This window comes from Leiobunum rupestre, chromosome 7 (assembly GCF_980474605.1).
Source record: "Leiobunum rupestre chromosome 7, qqLeiRupe1.1.hap1, whole genome shotgun sequence".
Taxonomy (NCBI): Eukaryota; Metazoa; Arthropoda; class Arachnida; order Opiliones; family Sclerosomatidae; genus Leiobunum; species Leiobunum rupestre.
The window spans coordinates 53,301,115-53,314,730 of NC_143390.1; the positions used below are offsets into that span (position 1 = coordinate 53,301,115).

Consider the following 13,616-nt stretch of genomic DNA (forward strand, 5'->3'; position numbering starts at 1 on the left):
GAATGACAGAATTTGTAAAATGCCATGCGTAGATTATAGAAAACATTAACCCGAAGGTACCGCCGAGATTCGAACTCAGGATCTCCTGTTTACTAGACAGGCGCTTTAACCAACTAAGCCACGGCGCCACGGGTAAAGTGGTTGAATGACAGAATTTGTAAAATGCCATGCGTAGATTATAGAAAACATTAACCCGAAGGTACCACCCTGATTTGAACTCAGGATCTCCCGTTGACTAGACAGGCGCTTTAACCAACTAAGCCACGTCGCCACGGGTGAAGTGGTTGAATGACAGAATTTGTAAAATGTTACGCGTAGATTATAGAAAACATTAACCCGAAGGCACCGCCGAGATTCGAACTCAGGATCTCCTGTTTACTAGACAGGCGCTTTAACCAACTAAGCCACGGCGCCACGGGTAAACTGGTTGAATGATTGGTTTTGTAAAATGCAAAGTGGAGATTATAGAAAACATTAACCCGAAGGCACCGCCGAGATGCGAACTCAGGATCTCCTGTTTACTGGACAGGCGCTTTAACCAACTAAGCCACGCCACATAGAGTAACGTGGTTGAATGATAGGTTTTGTAAAATGCAAAGTGGAGATTATTGAAAACATTATCCCGAAGGCACCGCCGATATTCGCACTCAGGATCTCCTGTTTACTAGACAGGCGCTTTAATCATTTAAGCCACGGCGCCACGGGTAAAGTGGTTGAATGATAGGTTTTGCAAAATGCCATGCGTAGATTATGTTAAACATTAAGCCGAAGGCACCGCCGAGATTCGAACTCAGGATCTCCTGTTTACTAGACAGGCGCTTTAACCAACTAAGCCACGGCGCCACGGGTAAATAGTTTGAATGATTGGTTTTGTAAAATGCCAAGAGATGATTATAGAAAACATTAACCCAAAGGCACCGCTGATTTCCGAACTCAGGATCTCCTGTTTACTAGACAGGCGCTTTAACCAACTAAGCCAAGGCGCCACGGGTTAACTGGTTGAATGATTGGTTTTGTAAAATGCCAAGTGAAGATTATAGAAAACATTAACCCAAAGGCACCGCCGAGATTCGAAATCAGGATCTCCTGTTTACTAGACAGGCGCTTTTTTTTTTTTTTTAATTATATCATTAAAAAATACACAACGCGTGTATGTTACAAAGAAGCATTATGCAACAATTGACAGAATATATAAAGAGAAAAATTCACGAGTAATAAATGACAAATCGGTCAGAAAAAAGCAACGAGAATACAAATAAAGATATTGAAGAGATAACAGCGAATAAAAAATGTCATCCTACGACACATCAAAAAAATAATAGGTACAAATCTTGTACGATCATTCATTGCATTCTGGTTTTAGTAATAATAAACGAAAATAGGCAAAAATAAACATCGAACAGCATGTAAATGAGAGAAATAATTGAAAAAAACCGTATTGAAAATAACTAACAAAGAATGATACCCGACATAACAAAGAAAATTCTGTAATACATTCAGAAAAGTGACCATCATAATTCCGGAACTTATTGCTTAAAACCGTAATCATCCGGGATCACAAAGTCCTTATACAGAGGACTGGTAACAGGCTGACCCTGATACCGACACACCCGGGCGTAATATTCGTTCTCTGAAGATGGAGGCCAGACAACCTCCTTAGGCCACCAATCAGGCCGGCGATGACCCTCGAAAGGGACCAGAGGCATTTTAGAGGGAACTTTCTTTACTTTCGGAGCAGAGCCAGAAGAAGACATTTTCTTTCCGAAATCACCATCACTAGACGACAACGAATGCTTAGCACCCCGACGCGGATCAGACTTGAGACCGGCGCCGACGACTGAAGACTCACCGCCACCAGCCCGGACCGAAGAACCCTGAGGAATAGCGACTGAGACAGGATCAACGACCATCGCGTCACCGTCCGCACCACCGACAGCCGCCGTATCAGAGTCGCGGGACGCCATACGGGGCCAAAGTGGACACTCCCGAACAACATGACCCTGCTTCTCGCACTTGAAGCACTTGAAATCCGGACAATTGCGATAAATATGGTCAGGAGAATAACATTTATTACATATTTTCAACTGAGAATCATGTCGGACAGCGTAAAACTTCTCCCGACCAACAGCATCGGCAACTCGTAAGCGATATGGTAATGATGACAGACTCTCAGGTAAGGTAACACGAACGGTACGAAGTCCGCAATAGAATGATGCCTTTCGATGCCAAACAAGCGGACCCTTGATTTCACAGCCAAGCGACGTTAATTTGGATAAAACGGCTTCATCAGTCACAAACTCAGGTAAGTCCGAAAAGGCGACAGTCACCGTCTTCGCAGAAACGCTTGAAATTTCATATATCTCACCGTCAATATCCAAGCCCGAATCAATAACGCCCTCGACATCGGCCAAAGTCTTCAAGGTGAGAATGTAACCACCCTCATCACAGACAACTAAAGCAGATGCACAATCGAGACCAAAGTTCGCAATCACCGCCGTAGACACAACTTCAAAACTTGGTAGATTTCGTTTAAAATCAATAAAAACCGATCTCTTGAATGCGTCCATCCTGGGTAGAAACACCCAGGAGGGATTACCAAATTAATAAATTAACAACTATTGAATTAAATGCACGAATAATAACCGAAAGAAAAATTAATTGGCAAAAAACCCCGCTTAGGCTTAGCGCGACGAAAACACGGAGTGCAAAATCGAACGACCTGCACTCTCCCATAGACAGGCGCTTTAACCAACTAAGCCACGGCGCCACGATTCTTACCGTTGGATGACAGATTTTGCAAAATTCAACGCGTAGATTATAGAAAGCATTAACCCGAAGGCACTGCCCAGATTCAAACTCAGGATCTCCTGTTTACTAGACAGGCGCTTTAACCAACTAAAACACGGCTTTACGGTCGAATTGGTTGAATGATAGTTTATGCAAAATGACAAGTGAAGATTATAGAAAGAATTAACTCGAAGGCACCGCCGAGATTCGAACTCAGGATCTCCTTATCACTAAACATTCGCTTAAACCAATTAAGCCACGACGCCACTACTTAAATGGTTGAATGATATGTTTTGTAAAATCCCAAGTGAAAATTATAGAAAACATTGAGCCGAAGGCACCGCCGAGATTCGAACTCAGGATCTCCTGTTTACTAGACAGGCGCTTTAACCAACTAAGCCAAGGCACCCCGATCCTTGCGGTTGAAAGACAGATTTTGCAAAAGTCAACGCGTAGATGATAGCAAGTATTAATCCGAAGGCACCGCCCAGATTTGAACTCAGGATCTCCTGTTTACTAGACAGGCGCTTTAACCAACTAAGCCACGGCGCCACGGGTAAACTGGTTGAATGATTGGTTTTGTGAAATGCCAAGAGAAGATTATTGAAAACATTAACCCGAAGGCACCGTCGAGATTCGAACTCAGGATCTCCTGGTAACTAGACAGGCGCTTTAACCAACTAAGCCACAGCGCCATGGGTAAACTGGTTAAATGATTGGTTTTGTAAAATGCCAAGTTAAGATTATAGAAAACATTAACCCGAAGGCACCGCCGAGATTTGAACTCAGGATCTCCTGTTTACTAGACAGGCGCTTTAACCAACTAAGCCACGGCGCCACGGGTAAACTGGTTGAATGATTGGTTTTGTAAAATGCCAAGTGAAGATTACAGAAAACATTAACCCGAAGGCACCGCCGAGATTTGAACTCAGGATCTCCTGTTTACTAGACAGGCGCTTTAACCAACTAAAACACGGCTCCATGGTCGAATTGGTTGAATGATAGTTTATGCAAAATGACAAGTGAAGATTATAGAAAGAATTAACTCGAAGGCACCGCCGAGATTCGAACGCAGGATCTCCTTATCACTAAACATTCGCTTAAACCAATTAAGCCACGACGCCACTACTTTAATGGTTGAATGATATGTTTTGTAAAATCCCAAGTTAAAATTATAGAAAACATTGAGCCGAAGGCACCGCCGAGATTCGTACTCAGGATCTCCTGTTTACTAGACAGGCGCTTTAACCAACTAAGCCACGGCGCCACTGGTAAACTGGTTGAATGATTGGTTTTGTGAAATGCCAAGAGAAGATTATTGAAAACATTAAACCGAAGGCACCGTCGAGATTCGAACTCAGGATCTCCTGGTAACTAGACAGGCGCTTTAACCAACTAAGCCACAGCGCCATGGGTAAACTGGTTGAATGATTGGTTTTGTAAAATGCCAAGTTAAGATTATAGAAAACATTAACCCGAAGGCACCGCCGAGATTTGAACTCAGGATCTCCTGTTTACTAGACAGGCGCTTTAACCAACTAAAACACGGCTCCATGGTCGAATTGGTTGAATGATAGTTTATGCAAAATGACAAGTGAAGATTATAGAAAGAATTAACTCGAAGGCACCGCCGAGATTCGAACTCAGGATCTCCTTATCACTAAACATTCGCTTAAACCAATTAAGCCACGACGCCACTACTTTAATGGTTGAATGATATGTATTGTAAAATCCCAAGTTAAAATTATAGAAAACATTGAGCCGAAGGCACCGCCGAGATTCGTACTCAGGATCTCCTGTTTACTAGACAGGCGCTTTAACCAACTAAGCCACGGCGCCACTGGTAAACTGGTTGAATGATTGGTTTTGTGAAATGCCAAGAGAAGATTATTGAAAACATTAAACCGAAGGCACCGTTGAGACTCGAACTCAGGATCTCCTGGTAACTAGACAGGCGCTTTAACCAACTAAGCCACAGCGCCATGGGTAAACTGGTTGAATGATTGGTTTTGTAAAATGCCAAGTTAAGATTATAGAAAACATTAACCCGAAGGCACCGCCGAGATTTGAACTCAGGATCTCCTGTTTACTAGACAGGCTCTTTAACCAACTAAGCCACGCCGCCACGGGATAAAAGGTTGAATGATAGGTTTTGCAAAATGGAATGCGTAGATTATAGAATAAGTTTGCCCGAAGGTACCGCCGAGATTCGAACTTAGGATCTCCTGTTTACTAGACAGGCGCTTTAACCAACTAAGCCACGGCGCCACGGTTAAAAAGGTTGAATGATTGGTTTTGTAAAATGCCAAGAGAAGATTATAGAAAACATTAAGCCGAAGGCACCGCCGAGATTCGAACTCAGGATCTTCTGTTTACTAGACAGGCGCTTTAACCAACTAAGCCACGGCGCCACGGGAAAATAGGTTGAATGATTGGTTTTGTAAAATGCCAATAGAAGATTACAGAAAACATTAACCCGAAGGCACCGCCGATTTTCGATCTCAGGATCTCCTGTTCACTAGACGTGCGCTTTAACCAACTAAGCCACGGCGGCACCGGTAAAGGGGTTGAATGATAGGTTTTGCAAAATGCTATGCGTAGATTATAGAAAACATTATCCCGAAGGCACCGCCGAGATTCGAACTCAGGATCTCCTGGTTACTAGACATGCGCCTTAACCAACTTAGCCACGTCGCCACCGGTAAAGTGGTTGAATCACAGAATTTGTAAAATGCCAGGCGTAGATTATAGAAAACATTAACCCGAAGGTACCGCCGAGATTCGAACTCAGGATCTCCTGTTTACTAGACAGGCGCTTTAACCAACTAAGCCACGGCGCCACGGGTTAAGAGGTTGAATGATAGGTTTTGCAAAATGCCATGCGTAGATTATAGAAAACATCATCCCGAAGGCACCGCCGAGATTCGAACTCAGGATCTCCTGTTTACTAGACACGCGCTTTAACCAACTTAGCCACGTCGCCACGGGTAAAGTGGTTGAATGACAGAATTTGTAAAATTCCATGCGTAGATTATAGAAAACATTAACCCGAAGGCACCGCCCAGATTCGAAATCAGGATCTCCTGTTTACTAGACAGGCTCTTTAACCAACTAAGCCACGGCGCCACGGGTTAAGAGGTTGAATGATAGGTTTTGCAAAATGCCATGCGTAGATTATAGAAAACATCATCCCGAAGGCACCGCCGAGATTCGAACTCAGGATCTCCTGTTTACTAGACAGGCGCTTTAACCAACTTAGCCACGTCGCCACAGGTAAAGTGGTTGAATGACAGAATTTGTAAAATGCCATGCGTAGATTATAGAAAACATTAACCCGAAGGTACCGCCGAGATTCGAACTCAGGATCTCCTGTTTACTAGACACGCGCTTTAACCAACTTAGCCACGTCGCCACGGGTAAAGTGGTTGAATGACAGAATTTGTAAAATTCCATGCGTAGATTATAGAAAACATTAACCCGAAGGCACCGCCCAGATTCGAAATCAGGATCTCCTGTTTACTAGACAGGCTCTTTAACCAACTAAGCCACGGCGCCACGGGTTAAGAGGTTGAATGATAGGTTTTGCAAAATGCCATGCGTAGATTATAGAAAACATCATCCCGAAGGCACCGCCGAGATTCGAACTCAGGATCTCCTGTTTACTAGACAGGCGCTTTAACCAACTATGCCACGGCGCCACGGGTAAACTGGTTGAATGATTGGTTTTGTAAAATGCAAAGTGAAGATTATAGAAAACATTAACCCGAAGGCACCCCGGAGATTCGAACTCAGGATCTCCTGTTTACTAGACAGGCGCTTTAACCAACTAAGCCACGGCGCCACGGGTAAAGTGGTTGAATGACAGAATTTGTAAAATGCCATGCGTAGATTATAGAAAACATTAACCCGAAGGTACCACCCTGATTTGAACTCAGGATCTCCCGTTGACTAGACAGGCGCTTTAACCAACTAAGCCACATCGCCACGGGTGAAGTGGTTGAATGACAGAATTTGTAAAATGTTACGCGTAGATTATAGAAAACATTAACCCGAAGGCACCGCCGAGATTCGAACTCAGGATCTCCTGTTTACTAGACAGGCGCTTTAACCAACTTAGCCCCGTCGCCACGGGTAAACTGGTTGAATGATTGGTTTTGTAAAATGCCAAGTGAAGATTATAGAAAACATTAACCCGAAGGCACCGCCGAGATTTGAACTCAGGATCTCCTGTTTACTAGACAGGCGCTTTAACCAACTAAGCCACGGCGCCACGGGTAAATTGGTTGAATGATTGGTTTTGTAAAATGCCACGCGTAGATTATAGAAAACATTAACACGAAGGCACCGCCGAGATTCGAACTCAGGATCTCCTGTTTACTAGACAGGCGCTTTAACCAACTAAGCCACGGCGCCACGGGTTAAGAGGTTGAATGATAGGTTTTGCAAAATGCCATGCGTAGATTATAGAAAACATCATCCCGAAGGCACCGCCGAGATTCGAACTCAGGATCTCCTGTTTACTAGACAGGCGCTTTAACCAACTTAGCCACGTCGCCACAGGTAAAGTGGTTGAATGACAGAATTTGTAAAATGCCATGCGTAGATTATAGAAAACATTAACCCGAAGGTACCGCCGAGATTCGAACTCAGGATCTCCTGTTTACTAGACAGGCGCTTTAACCAACTAGGCCACGGCGCCACGGGTAAACTGGTTGAATGATTGGTTTTGTAAAATGCAAAGTGAAGATTATAGAAAACAATAACCCGAAGGCACCCCGGAGATTCGAACTCAGGATCTCCTGTTTACTAGACAGGCGCTTTAACCAACTAAGCCACGGCGCCACGGGTAAATAGTTTGAATGATTGGTTTTGTAAAATGCCAAGAGAAGATTATAGAAAACATTAACCCAAAGGCACCGCTGATTTCCGAACTCAGGATCTCCTGTTTACTAGACAGGCGCTTTAACCAACTAAGCCAAGGCGCCACGGGTTAAATGGTTGAATGATTGGTTTTGTAAAAAGGCCAATAGAAGATTATAGACAGCATTAACCCGAAGGCACCGCCCAGATTCGAAATCAGGATCTCCTGTTTACTAGACAGGCTCTTTAACCAACTAAGCCACGGCGCCACGGGTTAAGAGGTTGAATGATAGGTTTTGCAAAATGCCATGCGTAGATTATAGAAAACATCATCCCGAAGGCACCGCCGAGATTCGAACTCAGGATCTCCTGTTTACTAGACAGGCGCTTTAACCAACTAGGCCACGGCGCCACGGGTAAACTGGTTGAATGATTGGTTTTGTAAAATGCAAAGTGAAGATTATAGAAAACATTAACCCGAAGGCACCCCGGAGATTCGAACTCAGGATCTCCTGTTTACTAGACAGGCGCTTTAACCAACTAAGCCACGGCGCCACGGGTAAAGTGGTTGAATGACAGAATTTGTAAAATGCCATGCGTAGATTATAGAAAACATTAACCCGAAGGTACCACCCTGATTTGAACTCAGGATCTCCCGTTGACTAGACAGGCGCTTTAACCAACTAAGCCACGGCGCCACGGGTAAAGTGGTTGAATGACAGAATTTGTAAAATGCCATGCGTAGATTATAGAAAACATTAACCCGAAGGTACCACCCTGATTTGAACTCAGGATCTCCCGTTGACTAGACAGGCGCTTTAACCAACTAAGCCACATCGCCACGGGTGAAGTGGTTGAATGACAGAATTTGTAAAATGTTACGCGTAGATTATAGAAAACATTAACCCGAAGGCACCGCCGAGATTCGAACTCAGGATCTCCTGTTTACTAGACAGGCGCTTTAACCAACTTAGCCCCGTCGCCACGGGTAAACTGGTTGAATGATTGGTTTTGTAAAATGCCAAGTGAAGATTATAGAAAACATTAACCCGAAGGCACCGCCGAGATTCGAACTCAGGATCTCCTGTTTACTAAACAGGCGCTTTAACCAACTAGGCCACGGCGCCACGGGTAAACTGGTTGAATGATTGGTTTTGTAAAATGCAAAGTGAAGATTATAGAAAACATTAACCCGAAGGCACCCCGGAGATTCGAACTCAGGATCTCCTGTTTACTAGACAGGCGCTTTAACCAACTAAGCCACGGCGCCACGGGTAAAGTGGTTGAATGACAGAATTTGTAAAATGCCATGCGTAGATTATAGAAAACATTAACCCGAAGGTACCACCCTGATTTGAACTCAGGATCTCCCGTTGACTAGACAGGCGCTTTAACCAACTAAGCCACATCGCCACGGGTGAAGTGGTTGAATGACAGAATTTGTAAAATGTTACGCGTAGATTATAGAAAACATTAACCCGAAGGCACCGCCGAGATTCGAACTCAGGATCTCCTGTTTACTAGACAGGCGCTTTAACCAACTAGGCCACGGCGCCACGGGTAAACTGGTTGAATGATTGGTTTTGTAAAATGCAAAGTGAAGATTATAGAAAACAATAACCCGAAGGCACCCCGGAGATTCGAACTCAGGATCTCCTGTTTACTAGACAGGCGCTTTAACCAACTAAGCCACGGCGCCACGGGTAAATAGTTTGAATGATTGGTTTTGTAAAATGCCAAGAGAAGATTATAGAAAACATTAACCCAAAGGCACCGCTGATTTCCGAACTCAGGATCTCCTGTTTACTAGACAGGCGCTTTAACCAACTAAGCCAAGGCGCCACGGGTTAAATGGTTGAATGATTGGTTTTGTAAAAAGGCTAAAAGAAGATTATAGACAGCATTAACCCGAAGGCACCGCCCAGATTCGAAATCAGGATCTCCTGTTTACTAGACAGGCTCTTTAACCAACTAAGCCACGGCGCCACGGGTTAAGAGGTTGAATGATAGGTTTTGCAAAATGCCATGCGTAGATTATAGAAAACATCATCCCGAAGGCACCGCCGAGATTCGAACTCAGGATCTCCTGTTTACTAGACAGGCGCTTTAACCAACTAGGCCACGGCGCCACGGGTAAACTGGTTGAATGATTGGTTTTGTAAAATGCAAAGTGAAGATTATAGAAAACATTAACCCGAAGGCACCCCGGAGATTCGAACTCAGGATCTCCTGTTTACTAGACAGGCGCTTTAACCAACTAAGCCACGGCGCCACGGGTAAAGTGGTTGAATGACAGAATTTGTAAAATGCCATGCGTAGATTATAGAAAACATTAACCCGAAGGTACCACCCTGATTTGAACTCAGGATCTCCCGTTGACTAGACAGGCGCTTTAACCAACTAAGCCACATCGCCACGGGTGAAGTGGTTGAATGACAGAATTTGTAAAATGTTACGCGTAGATTATAGAAAACATTAACCGGAAGGCACCGCCGAGATTCGAACTCAGGATCTCCTGTTTACTAGACAGGCGCTTTAACCAACTTAGCCCCGTCGCCACGGGTAAACTGGTTGAATGATTGGTTTTGTAAAATGCCAAGTGAAGATTATAGAAAACATTAACCCGAAGGCACCGCCGAGATTCGAACTCAGGATCTCCTGTTTACTAAACAGGCGCTTTAACCAACTAGGCCACGGCGCCACGGGTAAACTGGTTGAATGATTGGTTTTGTAAAATGCAAAGTGAAGATTATAGAAAACATTAACCCGAAGGCACCCCGGAGATTCGAACTCAGGATCTCCTGTTTACTAGACAGGCGCTTTAACCAACTAAGCCACGGCGCCACGGGTAAAGTGGTTGAATGACAGAATTTGTAAAATGCCATGCGTAGATTATAGAAAACATTAACCCGAAGGTACCACCCTGATTTGAACTCAGGATCTCCCGTTGACTAGACAGGAGCTTTAACCAACTAAGCCACATCGCCACGGGTGAAGTGGTTGAATGACAGAATTTGTAAAATGTTACGCGTAGATTATAGAAAACATTAACCCGAAGGCACCGCCGAGATTCGAACTCAGGATCTCCTGTTTACTAGACAGGCGCTTTAACCAACTTAGCCCCGTCGCCACGGGTAAACTGGTTGAATGATTGGTTTTGTAAAATGCCAAGTGAAGATTATAGAAAACATTAACCCGAAGGCACCGCCGAGATTTGAACTCAGGATCTCCTGTTTACTAGACAGGCGCTTTAACCAACTAAGCCACGGCGCCACGGGTAAACTGGTTGAATGATTGGTTTTGTAAAATGCCACGCGTAGATTATAGAAAACATTAACACGAAGGCACCGCCGAGATTCGAACTCAGGATCTCCTGTTTACTAGACAGGCGCTTTAACCAACTTAGCCCCGTCGCCACGGGTAAAGTGGTTGAATGACAGAATTTGTAAAATGCCATGCGTAGATTATAGAAAACATTAACCCGAAGGCACCGCTGATTTCCGAACTCAGGATCTCCTGTTTACTAGACAGGCGCTTTAACCAATTAAGCCAAGGCGCCACGGGTAAACTGGTTGAATGATTGGTTTTGTAAAATGCCAAGTGAAGATTATAGAAAACATAAACCCGAAGGCACCGCCGATTTCCGAACTCAGGATCTCCTGTTTACTAGCCAGGGGCTTTAACCAACTAAGCCACGCTACCTAGGGTAACGTGGTTGAATGATAGGCTTCGTAAAATGCCAAGAGAAGATTATTGAAAACATTAACCCGAAGGCACCGCCGAGATTTGAACTCAGGATCTCCTGTTTACTAGACAGGCGCTTTAACCAACTAAGCCAGGGCGCCACGGGTAAAGTGGGTGAATGGTAGGTTTTGCAAAATGCAATGCGTAGATTATAGAAAACATTAACCCGAATGCACCGCCGAGATTGGTACTCAGGATCTCCTGTTTACTAGACAGGCGCTTTAACCAACTAAGCCACGGCGACACGGGTAAACTGGTTGAATGATTGGTTTTGTAAAATGGCAAGTGAAGATTATAGAAAACATTAACCCGAAGGCACCGCCGAGATTTGAACTCAGGATCTTCTGTTTACTAGACAGGCGCTTTAACCAACTAAGCCACGGCGCCACGGGTAAAGTGGTTGAATGATTTGTTTTGTAAAATGCCAAGAGAAGATTATAGAAAGCATTAACCCTAAGGCACCGCCGAGATTTGAACTCAGGATCTCCTGTTTACTAGACAGGCGCTTTAACCAACTAAGCCACGGCGCTACGGGTAAACAGGTTGAATGATTGGTTTTGTAAAAGTCAACGCGTAGATTATAGAAAGCATTAACCTGAAGGCACCACCCTGATTTGAACTAAGTATCTCCTGTTTACTAGACAGGTGCTTTAACCAACTTAGCCACGGCGCCACGGAGAAATAGGTTGAATGATTGGTTTTGTAAAATGCCAAGTGAAGATTATAGAAAACATTAACCCGAAGGCACCGCTGATTTCCGATCTCAGGATCTCCTGTTTACTAGACAGGCGCTTTAACCAACTAAGCCACGCCACCTAGGGTAACGTGGTTGAATGATAGGTTTCGTAAGATGCCAAGAGAAGATTATTGAAAACATTATCCCGAAGGCACCGCCGATATTCGCTCTCAGGATCTCCTGTTTACTAGACAGGCGCTTTAATCATTTAAGCCACGCCACCTAGGGTAACGTGGTTGAATGATAGGTTTCGTAAGATGCCAAGAGAAGATTATTGAAAACATTATCCCGAAGGCACCGCCGAGATTCGAACTCAGGATCTCCTGTTTACTAGACAGGCGCTTTAACCAACTAAGCCAAGGCGCCACGGGTTAACTGGTTGAATGATTGGTTTTGTAAAAAGGCCAATAGAAGATTATAGACAGCATTAACCCGAAGGCACCGCCCAGATTCGAAATCAGGATCTCCTGTTTACTAGACAGGCTCTTTAACCAACTAAGCCACGGCGCCACGGGTTAAGAGGTTGAATGATAGGTTTTGCAAAATGCCATGCGTAGATTATAGAAAACATCATCCCGAAGGCACCGCCGAGATTCGAACTCAAGATCTCCTGTTTACTAGACAGGCGCTTTAACCAACTTAGCCACGTCGCCACGGGTAAAGTGGTTGAATGATAGGTTTTGCAAAATGCCATGCGTAGATTATAGAAAACATCATCCCGAAGGCACCGCCGAGATTCGAACTCAGGATCTCCTGTTTACTAGACACGCGCTTTAACCAACTTAGCCACGTCGCCACGGGTAAAGTGGTTGAATGACAGAATTTGTAAAATTCCATGCGTAGATTATAGAAAACATTAACCCGAAGGCACCGCCCAGATTCGAAATCAGGATCTCCTGTTTACTAGACAGGCTCTTTAACCAACTAAGCCACGGCGCCACGGGTTAAGAGGTTGAATGATAGGTTTTGCAAAATGCTATGCGTAGATTATAGAAAACATCATCCCGAAGGCACCGCCGAGATTCGAACTCAGGATCTCCTGTTTACTAGACAGGCGCTTTAACCAACTTAGCCACGTCGCCACAGGTAAAGTGGTTGAATGACAGAATTTGTAAAATGCCATGCGTAGATTATAGAAAACATTAACCCGAAGGTACCGCCGAGATTCGAACTCAGGATCTCCTGTTTACTAGACAGGCGCTTTAACCAACTAGGCCACGGCGCCACGGGTAAATTGGTTGAATGATTGGTTTTGTAAAATGCAAAGTGAAGATTATTGAAAACATTATCCCGAAGGCACCGCCGATATTCGCACTCAGGATCTTCTGTTACTAGACAGGCGCTTTAATCATTTAAGCCACGGCGCCACGGGTAAAGTGGTTGAATGATAGATTTTGCAAAATGCCATGCGTAGATTATGTTAAACATTAACCCAAAGGCACCGCTGATTTCCGAACTCAGGATCTCCTGTTCACTAGACAGGCGCTTT

The 13,616-nt window shown here is 44.3% G+C and overlaps 32 non-coding genes across 32 annotated transcripts; all 32 read right to left on the minus strand.

Annotated features, from left to right (window-relative positions):
- Window positions 1–54: 54 nt before the first annotated feature.
- Window positions 55–128, minus strand: TRNAT-AGU (transfer RNA threonine (anticodon AGU)). The gene has a single exon. It is a non-coding gene; the product is annotated as a tRNA-Thr (tRNA).
- Window positions 129–340: 212 nt separating this feature from the next.
- Window positions 341–414, minus strand: TRNAT-AGU (transfer RNA threonine (anticodon AGU)). Its single transcript has one exon. It is a non-coding gene; the product is annotated as a tRNA-Thr (tRNA).
- Window positions 415–769: 355 nt separating this feature from the next.
- On the minus strand, window positions 770–843 carry TRNAT-AGU (transfer RNA threonine (anticodon AGU)). Its single transcript has one exon. It is a non-coding gene; the product is annotated as a tRNA-Thr (tRNA).
- A 2,422-nt stretch (window positions 844–3,265) lies between these two features.
- TRNAT-AGU (transfer RNA threonine (anticodon AGU)) lies at window positions 3,266–3,339 on the minus strand. The gene has a single exon. It is a non-coding gene; the product is annotated as a tRNA-Thr (tRNA).
- A 212-nt stretch (window positions 3,340–3,551) lies between these two features.
- On the minus strand, window positions 3,552–3,625 carry TRNAT-AGU (transfer RNA threonine (anticodon AGU)). Its single transcript has one exon. It is a non-coding gene; the product is annotated as a tRNA-Thr (tRNA).
- A 355-nt stretch (window positions 3,626–3,980) lies between these two features.
- On the minus strand, window positions 3,981–4,054 carry TRNAT-AGU (transfer RNA threonine (anticodon AGU)). The gene has a single exon. It is a non-coding gene; the product is annotated as a tRNA-Thr (tRNA).
- A 498-nt stretch (window positions 4,055–4,552) lies between these two features.
- TRNAT-AGU (transfer RNA threonine (anticodon AGU)) lies at window positions 4,553–4,626 on the minus strand. The gene has a single exon. It is a non-coding gene; the product is annotated as a tRNA-Thr (tRNA).
- Window positions 4,627–5,124: 498 nt separating this feature from the next.
- On the minus strand, window positions 5,125–5,198 carry TRNAT-AGU (transfer RNA threonine (anticodon AGU)). Its single transcript has one exon. It is a non-coding gene; the product is annotated as a tRNA-Thr (tRNA).
- A 355-nt stretch (window positions 5,199–5,553) lies between these two features.
- TRNAT-AGU (transfer RNA threonine (anticodon AGU)) lies at window positions 5,554–5,627 on the minus strand. The gene has a single exon. It is a non-coding gene; the product is annotated as a tRNA-Thr (tRNA).
- Window positions 5,628–5,982: 355 nt separating this feature from the next.
- Window positions 5,983–6,056, minus strand: TRNAT-AGU (transfer RNA threonine (anticodon AGU)). The gene has a single exon. It is a non-coding gene; the product is annotated as a tRNA-Thr (tRNA).
- A 355-nt stretch (window positions 6,057–6,411) lies between these two features.
- Window positions 6,412–6,485, minus strand: TRNAT-AGU (transfer RNA threonine (anticodon AGU)). The gene has a single exon. It is a non-coding gene; the product is annotated as a tRNA-Thr (tRNA).
- Window positions 6,486–6,554: 69 nt separating this feature from the next.
- TRNAT-AGU (transfer RNA threonine (anticodon AGU)) lies at window positions 6,555–6,628 on the minus strand. Its single transcript has one exon. It is a non-coding gene; the product is annotated as a tRNA-Thr (tRNA).
- Window positions 6,629–6,983: 355 nt separating this feature from the next.
- Window positions 6,984–7,057, minus strand: TRNAT-AGU (transfer RNA threonine (anticodon AGU)). Its single transcript has one exon. It is a non-coding gene; the product is annotated as a tRNA-Thr (tRNA).
- Window positions 7,058–7,126: 69 nt separating this feature from the next.
- Window positions 7,127–7,200, minus strand: TRNAT-AGU (transfer RNA threonine (anticodon AGU)). Its single transcript has one exon. It is a non-coding gene; the product is annotated as a tRNA-Thr (tRNA).
- A 69-nt stretch (window positions 7,201–7,269) lies between these two features.
- On the minus strand, window positions 7,270–7,343 carry TRNAT-AGU (transfer RNA threonine (anticodon AGU)). Its single transcript has one exon. It is a non-coding gene; the product is annotated as a tRNA-Thr (tRNA).
- Window positions 7,344–7,555: 212 nt separating this feature from the next.
- TRNAT-AGU (transfer RNA threonine (anticodon AGU)) lies at window positions 7,556–7,629 on the minus strand. The gene has a single exon. It is a non-coding gene; the product is annotated as a tRNA-Thr (tRNA).
- Window positions 7,630–7,985: 356 nt separating this feature from the next.
- Window positions 7,986–8,059, minus strand: TRNAT-AGU (transfer RNA threonine (anticodon AGU)). Its single transcript has one exon. It is a non-coding gene; the product is annotated as a tRNA-Thr (tRNA).
- A 69-nt stretch (window positions 8,060–8,128) lies between these two features.
- On the minus strand, window positions 8,129–8,202 carry TRNAT-AGU (transfer RNA threonine (anticodon AGU)). The gene has a single exon. It is a non-coding gene; the product is annotated as a tRNA-Thr (tRNA).
- A 498-nt stretch (window positions 8,203–8,700) lies between these two features.
- On the minus strand, window positions 8,701–8,774 carry TRNAT-AGU (transfer RNA threonine (anticodon AGU)). The gene has a single exon. It is a non-coding gene; the product is annotated as a tRNA-Thr (tRNA).
- Window positions 8,775–8,843: 69 nt separating this feature from the next.
- Window positions 8,844–8,917, minus strand: TRNAT-AGU (transfer RNA threonine (anticodon AGU)). The gene has a single exon. It is a non-coding gene; the product is annotated as a tRNA-Thr (tRNA).
- Window positions 8,918–9,129: 212 nt separating this feature from the next.
- On the minus strand, window positions 9,130–9,203 carry TRNAT-AGU (transfer RNA threonine (anticodon AGU)). Its single transcript has one exon. It is a non-coding gene; the product is annotated as a tRNA-Thr (tRNA).
- Window positions 9,204–9,272: 69 nt separating this feature from the next.
- TRNAT-AGU (transfer RNA threonine (anticodon AGU)) lies at window positions 9,273–9,346 on the minus strand. Its single transcript has one exon. It is a non-coding gene; the product is annotated as a tRNA-Thr (tRNA).
- A 356-nt stretch (window positions 9,347–9,702) lies between these two features.
- On the minus strand, window positions 9,703–9,776 carry TRNAT-AGU (transfer RNA threonine (anticodon AGU)). Its single transcript has one exon. It is a non-coding gene; the product is annotated as a tRNA-Thr (tRNA).
- Window positions 9,777–9,845: 69 nt separating this feature from the next.
- TRNAT-AGU (transfer RNA threonine (anticodon AGU)) lies at window positions 9,846–9,919 on the minus strand. The gene has a single exon. It is a non-coding gene; the product is annotated as a tRNA-Thr (tRNA).
- Window positions 9,920–10,274: 355 nt separating this feature from the next.
- On the minus strand, window positions 10,275–10,348 carry TRNAT-AGU (transfer RNA threonine (anticodon AGU)). The gene has a single exon. It is a non-coding gene; the product is annotated as a tRNA-Thr (tRNA).
- Window positions 10,349–10,417: 69 nt separating this feature from the next.
- TRNAT-AGU (transfer RNA threonine (anticodon AGU)) lies at window positions 10,418–10,491 on the minus strand. The gene has a single exon. It is a non-coding gene; the product is annotated as a tRNA-Thr (tRNA).
- Window positions 10,492–10,846: 355 nt separating this feature from the next.
- On the minus strand, window positions 10,847–10,920 carry TRNAT-AGU (transfer RNA threonine (anticodon AGU)). Its single transcript has one exon. It is a non-coding gene; the product is annotated as a tRNA-Thr (tRNA).
- A 498-nt stretch (window positions 10,921–11,418) lies between these two features.
- On the minus strand, window positions 11,419–11,492 carry TRNAT-AGU (transfer RNA threonine (anticodon AGU)). The gene has a single exon. It is a non-coding gene; the product is annotated as a tRNA-Thr (tRNA).
- Window positions 11,493–11,704: 212 nt separating this feature from the next.
- TRNAT-AGU (transfer RNA threonine (anticodon AGU)) lies at window positions 11,705–11,778 on the minus strand. Its single transcript has one exon. It is a non-coding gene; the product is annotated as a tRNA-Thr (tRNA).
- A 69-nt stretch (window positions 11,779–11,847) lies between these two features.
- On the minus strand, window positions 11,848–11,921 carry TRNAT-AGU (transfer RNA threonine (anticodon AGU)). Its single transcript has one exon. It is a non-coding gene; the product is annotated as a tRNA-Thr (tRNA).
- Window positions 11,922–12,419: 498 nt separating this feature from the next.
- Window positions 12,420–12,493, minus strand: TRNAT-AGU (transfer RNA threonine (anticodon AGU)). Its single transcript has one exon. It is a non-coding gene; the product is annotated as a tRNA-Thr (tRNA).
- Window positions 12,494–13,135: 642 nt separating this feature from the next.
- Window positions 13,136–13,209, minus strand: TRNAT-AGU (transfer RNA threonine (anticodon AGU)). Its single transcript has one exon. It is a non-coding gene; the product is annotated as a tRNA-Thr (tRNA).
- Between the last annotated feature and the right edge of the window lie 407 nt (window positions 13,210–13,616).